Below are 6,962 nucleotides of genomic sequence, written 5' to 3'. Positions count from 1 at the left end.
GATTTACTGCCGGAGTTCAGCAGGGGAAGAAACCACAGCAGCCTTAGGCAGCAGAGGCTTCCACTGGGCCCAGAAGGGGAAGGAAAGAGATATTCCTTATTCACAGCTTTTGTTTTTCTAATTACAAATGCTTGTAGTGGAAAATGTGGAGAGTTCCATAAAAACATAAAGAAAATGAATTCTCTAGAATACTGGCACCCAGAGGCAACCATGGTTAACAGCGTAGTATGGTTTTATGTCTATCTCTAGTGTATTTAGTTTTCACCTGCCAAGGGTATAAATGATTTGTTGCTACTTTAACAATGAGTTACAACGACACTGAGCCGCACTCCACGCAATATTTCCCTCAAATACTTCTGGGAGCTCCCAGTGGGGCATCTCAAATGATGTCACAAATCCATCTATCCACAGCAGTCACCGTGCAGGGCTTATGGAGGACCATGAAAGGAGCTTCTGCTGGAGATGGTCCTTGTGGAATCCTCAGCATCCGTGGCTGCTGCCTCCTCGGACACCCCCAGTGTTCTAGAGGGATGCTGCAGACGTGGATAGAGTGTGCTTCTCCCCAGCTCTGTGTCAAGAAGTGTCACCTGGGTCCCAAAGCAGCAGTGCCAGGGACTCTCCAACCTCCTCAGGAAGCCTGCTAGTCTCTGCTTGCCAGCTCTTGCAAGCGACTCTCCAAACTTCAGCTGAAAATAGTCACCCCCACAGGGACCAGTCCACAACTTCCTCCACAACTCTTTTCCTCAAACCTTAGGAAAAAAAGGAGAGAATAGGCAGTCCCTGTCTCCCAAGGCACGGCTATTTACATTGCAGAACCAGAACAGTGAACATATGCATTCACGCTGACAGTGATAACACAGTTTTAGATTGGTGTTGATTTTCCCGAAACAAAGCAAAAGCCTGCCCCAAAGGTGAACTAAATCCTCTATCTCTAGCAAACTGCTAGCAACTTAGCTCCCTTCCCCCACTTTTCCCACCTTCTCATCATGTTTGTTTTCTTTTTTTAATTTTTAAAATTTATTTATTTATTTTTGGCTGCTTTGGTTCTTCGTTGCTGCTCGCGGGCTTTCTCTAGTTGCGGTGAGCGGGGGCTACTCTTTCACTGCAGTGCGCGGGCTTCTCTTGTTGCGGAGCACGGGCTCTAGGCGCCCGTGCCTTGTAACATCTCAGCCAGGGATCTTATATACCGTGAGAGATGGCTAGAATTTAGGTAAAAGCTTGGAATGGAGAAAAGGATTCTAGGCAAGGGAAACCACTTCAGCCAAGGTCAGGTAGCAGGAAGGTGCAGTGTCCTGGGAGCCACGAGGGGACGAGTTAGGTTGGAACAGAGTTTGTGGAGGAGAGAGCAGCTGGGGGCAGCGGCTGAGGGAGAGCAATGAGCACAAGGACGGTGGCCTGGCTGGTCGTGAAGGGGGAGGCTGGAGGCAGGGAGGCCACTCCAAATTGGAGTCGATGGCAGCCTGACCAGGGGAGGGGTGCAGCAGGAGTGGGGCTGGGAAAGGGCTGGTTGGGGGAATAACTTGGAACCACTGGATAACTGATCAGCTGTGGGAAATGCAACGGAGGGACATGTGAGGTATGACTCAGCAGCTTCAAGCTGGGTGCCCAGAGGGAGCTGGTTTGTGCTCAAGAAGATGGATATGCCATCAGTCACACTGAGTCTCAGTTGCCCAGTTGAATATCTGATGGACACTTGGAGATGGAGCAGAGGACGGACACCGGGGCTGAAGGTAGACACTCTGAGTCAGCCTCTTAGAAGACATAGCCCAAACCGCGGACTCTCTCCTTGGGAGAGAGTGTAGAGGGAGGAGGGCAGGAACCTGACCCATCTCTCTTCTTGCTGAAAGCAAAGGTCTTGGCAGTCCCAAGCAGATTACACAGAAATGCAATCCTGCCTCCACAGCTGCCTTCTGGGTCCATCTTCTGGATATACTTCTACAAATGATCTGGGGGCTAAGAGGAAGGTCTCAGAGGGAGCAGCATGGCCAGGGAGTCATGGTACTAGGAAAAGAGAAGCTGCAAGGTGTTGTAGGTGGGTGTCAGCTAAGGGGTGCCAAGATTCTTAGTGTGCACTAAAAACAGCATTGCAGGGCTTCCCTGGTGGCGCAGTGGTTGAGAGTCAGCCTGCCGATGCAGGGGACACGGGTTCGTGCCCCGGTCTGGGAAGATCCCACATGCCGCGGAGCGGCTGGGCCCGTGAGCCATGGCCGCTGAGCCTGCGCGTCCGGAGCCTGTGCTCTGCAACGGGAGAGGCCACAACAGTGAGAGGCCCGCATACAGCAAAAAAAAAAAAAAAAAAAAAAAAAAAAACAACAGCATTGCAAACACACAGTCACACTGCTGCTGGAAGGATCCAGGACAGACCTAACCAAGGCTGAAATGGGCCAACTCATGGGATTCCAGACTTAGCAGCCTGTCTCTCCCCGCTTTATAATGGACCTTCTGTCTTGGAATGGAACTTTCCAGGCAACACCATCACCTTTGATCAGACCTGAGATATCTCCACAGTGCAGGATACATCCCAAGGGAGGGAGGTTCTCATTCAGGGAGAACCCTCACGTTCAGCCTCTTAGATACACAAGGCACGTTGCCCAGATGCAAATGCACGCTTGGTATATACACGTAGAAATATCTCCTCCAAATCCACAGGAGACATGAAGAAAAAAGTATCATTTGGCAACTATCATATATCAGGTACTTTGCCTGGAGCTTTCCAAGTATTTTTACATTTAGTCTCACAACAGTTGTGAAAGAAAGGGATCATTTTCCCATTTTGTAAAACCCCAAGCCTCAGAAAAGTTAAATATTTTGCCCAGGATCACATGCCTAGAAAATGGCAATGGTTCTTGACCCAGGTCTGCCTGTGCACTCACATGTTATTATTCTTCTTTCTTCACACATGTGTGTACAACAGACTCATACACACAAACACATATCCATCCCTCTATACACACAAAATCCCATAGAAAGTAAGCTCCTTGAGGGCAAGGATTTCATTTTGTTCACTGATGTATCCCAGATATATAGAACAGTGTCTGGCACATAGTACACACTCAATTAATATTTTGTGGTTGTCGTTAAATGAATTGAATGAATACACATGCACGCACACACATACGGGCACACTCACTCACCTTCACATACATTTAATTAACACATCAAATCCACTGCCTGAAAGTAGATCCCAGGTGAAGCTCCAGCTCTCAGAGCTGCCCCTACAGGCCTGCTCCAGAAGGGGTGACCTCCCCATCAGGAGCCCTACTGACGGTCTCCCCAGGCTCCTCCCTGGAGCAGTAACCAGCCCTCTCCCCAGCCTCAGTACATCCCACCTCCTTCTTTTCTTAGCTCAGTCAAAATAAAGAATTTTTCTAAAAGATCTTTACTAAGAGAAAAAGAGAAAAATAATCAAGAAACTACAAGCTCTTGAGCGGATGAGTTGACAGATCCGGATTCTTACCCTAAGCCAGGCCCTCCAGTCTGGCCACAGCCTGGCTCAGCGGGTGAGGCGGTCAGCTTGTGGAGACTAGGCCGTGCTTGGCTGCTCTGCCAGTGGCTCAGATGCCCAGCCTGAGGGAGCAGGGAGTTGGCACGGCTCCTCAATCTGGGCCATTCTCTCTTCCTCCAGATACTGCTGCTGCTTCTATATGGGCACAGACACTTCTGCCACTCTGGCCTTGAGCTAACTGCAATTTTACACCCTCTTTGCCATCTGCTGTGCCCTGGGCTTGTAAACCAGACTGGTCCAACCCAAATCACTCAGTAGGACTGTGTCTATCCCATGCCTAAAACTCCAACAACCTTAATTCCTTCCTAGAGCCTCAAGGCTCTGCCTGAGATGGCTCCTGTCCATCCTCAACCTCATCCCACACCACCCCTTTATCTGGTCTCCAGTTACATTTGCAAAGCAGTTCTGATGGATGTACCAGAGCCCAGGATCCCAAGGATCTGTTCACCAGACACCTCAGACAACTCCAGATCAGACCCTGGACCAGTGCATCAGCATCACCAGGGTCTCTGGATTAAAAAGTAAATTCCTGAGCCCACCTAAGACCTGCTGGATCAGAATGTCTGCAAGTGAGGCCCAGAAGCCAGCACTTTTAACAGGCTTCCCAGGTGACTGTCACACTCCAAAGTCCAAGAAGCACCACCCCAAATCTATTAAACTCCATATGTATCCCCATGCATATATAATAATGTTAGCTAAAATACTTATTGAGCACTTACTATGTGCAAGGAAGTATTTTCATGTGTTAACGCAGTTCACCCTCACAACAACGTTGGAGGGAGGCATGTTATCATGCCCACTTCGCGGTGACTTGGCCAGATTCATACAGCCTTTGGTGGGAAGTCAGGGATCGAACCCCGGCCCTGTGACTTCCGAGCCTGCACGCAACCAGCACACACTCTCTAGCGCGCTCGACTGCGCCTACACAGATCACACACACACACAGGACCCCCACCCCTTCAGAACCGCTGACCAAAGACGTTCTGACAAAAGAGATGGAGGGCCAGGGTGTTTTCCAAGGCTCCTGGTTTCTCTCTCACCCCAAGTCTGGCATACGCAGATCTGAGCCTAGAGAGCCAACAGTCGCAGCCAGCAGGGCCGGGGAGCTGGTGAGCTGTGGCCCCAGGACTTAGGCAGCACCCCCAGGCCCTGCCTGCTGCAGGAAGCGTGCCCACCACGGGCCTCCACTGCCAGGGCCCCTGAACCCCGCCCCCCAGCCTCTGCTGCCCAGCGTGTCCTGGCTCCCCGAGAGCTGAGCCCCTGACAGGGCCCTCCTGGAATGCTGTAGCCAGAGAGCAGATGTGCTTGCAGCTCTTTCCAAAAGCTAGTCTTCTCAGGAATCCTGCCATGGGGGAAAGGCAGGGGGATGGGGGGAAGGAGTGGAAAAACAACCGAAATACCATAACACAGAAAAGTGATCCAAATAAAAAGCAGCAACTGTGTATCTGGAAGGAATAAACTGAGGAGAGGCGCAGAGCCGTGCAGCGTGGCCGTGAGGCTGCCAACCTCGGCAGCCTGGGGATGGGGGCTGGGTGGCCACCGTCAACTGGCCACAGGGTTGCTCTGGCCAGGGCCTGGGTTGGGGGGAGAGTCTGGGCTGCCGCAGGGGCACGAGGAGTGGATCTCAGCCAGCAGTCTCCTCCTTCCCAGGGCTCCAGGCACTGTGTTCCTCATCCCCCAAGACCTATCCGGAGAGGCCTTCTCACTGTTCTCCACTTGAAGGGTCTGCTTGGGACCATGGAAAGAGCCAGAATGATGCCTGAACCCAGACATTCTGATCATGGGGAGAGAAGGCTTTCTCAGAATAGGGCTGGGTCCCCTGACAGTGGAGGGGAGAGGTGGGAAGGATTTATTTTGAGGCCATAGAATGCAGAATCAAGTGGTTCTCACCCAGCTCCCTCCTGATGAGCAGTGCCACCTAGGGAAACTCACTTCTTTGCACTGAGCCCAAGTCCCCTCACTGTAAAATGGGCTAACTTGGGCTTTCTCTGTGCATCTCAGGGTCAAAAAAGACCCATAGATTGGACAACCTATCAAAGCTGGGGCTTGAGCACAGAAAGTGAGATGGTGGTGTGTCACAGGATGTGGAGTTGAAGGATTGCGTTTGAGACCTACTAACTAGCTATGTGACCTTGGAGTAGACACTTAACCTCTCTGTGCTAAAGAGGGCCAAAGCCTAGATACATGAGGAGCTTTTGAAAAACTTTTATAAGTAGTAGATGATGTCAGCTCCCACTTCCTCAGCCATGTACCAGGTACAGATTGTGTGTATATTTTTGTGAGGTAGATATTACTATTCCCATTTTACAGATGGGAAAATAAGGCTCAGTGAAGTTAAGGAACTTCTGAAAACTGACAGGTGCTGAAGTTGAACCAGGTCTGTCTGATTTTGGAGCCCATGGCCTCTCTCCTATTGCAGCCCAGGGGGCAGGGATGGGCAGTGCCCCTGTTGGTGAGCTGAGAGAAGAGGTGAAGTCCTAGCAGAGGAGCCTGGCTGGGGATATCTGGCAGCAGGGGCAGGGACTCTGTTTGGCCTTGGTTTGTGCAGGAGGCTTGGTGGAGTGAGGTGTGCCTTGACCTGGAGGAACTGAAGCCCCCCAGTGGCTCATGATAACCTGGAAGCCAGCTGCCCAAGGGTGCAAAGGTGCTATAATCCACGAGGACGATTGCCAGGCAGAACCTGGGGAACAAAGCAGGAAGCACGAAAGCTGCCAAGTAGGTCAGCAGAGCATCAGACTGTTGAGCAAGATAGGTTCAGAGCTGGGAACAAGCTGGATTGTTAACAGGATAACGACAGGTAAAAAGAGGCCCAGACATGTCATCAGGATGGCTCAGGAATCAACTCGTGGCTGAGGCCTCCTCGTACATCAGATGCTCTGTGAGGCCACAGGGGCTCTTGGACGGACAGGTTATCAAGGCCTGGGCTCAAGCACAGAGAGAGAGCTGGTGCCAGGTCACAGGATATGGCGTTGGAGAATCAGCTTTGAGACCTACTCATTAGCCATGTGACCCTGGAGTAGACACTTAACCTCTTTGTGCTCAAGAGAGACAAAGCCTAGATAAGAGCAGAGCAAAGACAGTTTCCCTCCATGTCTGCTCTCCAGCCCCTGCCCGCCATCACCCACTCTGTGAAGCCTGCCATCCTGGCAGTGAGTGAGCCACGCCCTTCCTAGAACCCTGTAGCCCCTGTACATGCCCCACATGTGCCCTTCGTTTTGACAGTTTTGACCACTCCATTGTAAGGCCCGGTGTGTGTCACCTCATTAGGACTGTGGGCTTCTCAAGCGTATCCCATCATGGTGCCTGAGACAGGGACTAGTGTTTGAGAGATGAAGGAGGAACTAAGTAAACAGAAATTCACCTGGAGGCTTCCTAAAAGCAGGCAGTGGTCCATTTGGGTCTTAAAAGAGTTGGTGTATTTGAATACTACTCTTCAAAGAAATCAAAGGTCTTCTTG

This window comes from Lipotes vexillifer, unplaced genomic scaffold, assembly GCF_000442215.2.
Source record: "Lipotes vexillifer unplaced genomic scaffold, Lipotes_vexillifer_v1.1 scaffold263, whole genome shotgun sequence".
Taxonomy (NCBI): domain Eukaryota; kingdom Metazoa; phylum Chordata; class Mammalia; order Artiodactyla; family Lipotidae; genus Lipotes; species Lipotes vexillifer.
This window is presented reverse-complemented; position numbering follows the sequence as displayed.